At 28.8% G+C, this 229-nt stretch overlaps 1 long non-coding RNA gene across 1 annotated transcript in view; it reads left to right on the top strand.

Moving 5' to 3' along the window:
• The window catches only part of LOC100572682, a 1,419-nt gene continuing 1,190 nt past the window's right edge, over positions 1-229 (top strand). The window contains exons 1-2 of the long non-coding RNA XR_003840019.1: positions 1-42; positions 130-222. This is a non-coding gene — a long non-coding RNA (uncharacterized LOC100572682). The remainder of the gene's footprint in view (positions 43-129; positions 223-229) is intronic.

Here is a 229-nt window from a genome sequence, read left to right as displayed (position 1 = left end):
AGAACCAAATTGTCTTTGATATAATTTTCAAGACTCCAGAAGGTATGTGAAAATTTTAGTGTAAAACTGTAAAAACTACATTATACTTATACTATATAGATCATTATAATGTAATTGAGTATTTTATAGCTGCTTTAGGACCAGAACAACATATAATTGGATATGCTGATAAAAAGCTGATACTTGATATGGACATGCCAAATCCATCTAAGAAAAATGCAGGTAAGTG

This window comes from Acyrthosiphon pisum, unplaced genomic scaffold, assembly GCF_005508785.2.
Source record: "Acyrthosiphon pisum isolate AL4f unplaced genomic scaffold, pea_aphid_22Mar2018_4r6ur Scaffold_20702;HRSCAF=21883, whole genome shotgun sequence".
NCBI classification, from domain to species: Eukaryota; Metazoa; Arthropoda; class Insecta; order Hemiptera; family Aphididae; genus Acyrthosiphon; species Acyrthosiphon pisum.
Note: the sequence above shows the minus strand (reverse complement) of the source record. Positions and strands in the feature narration are given on the sequence as shown.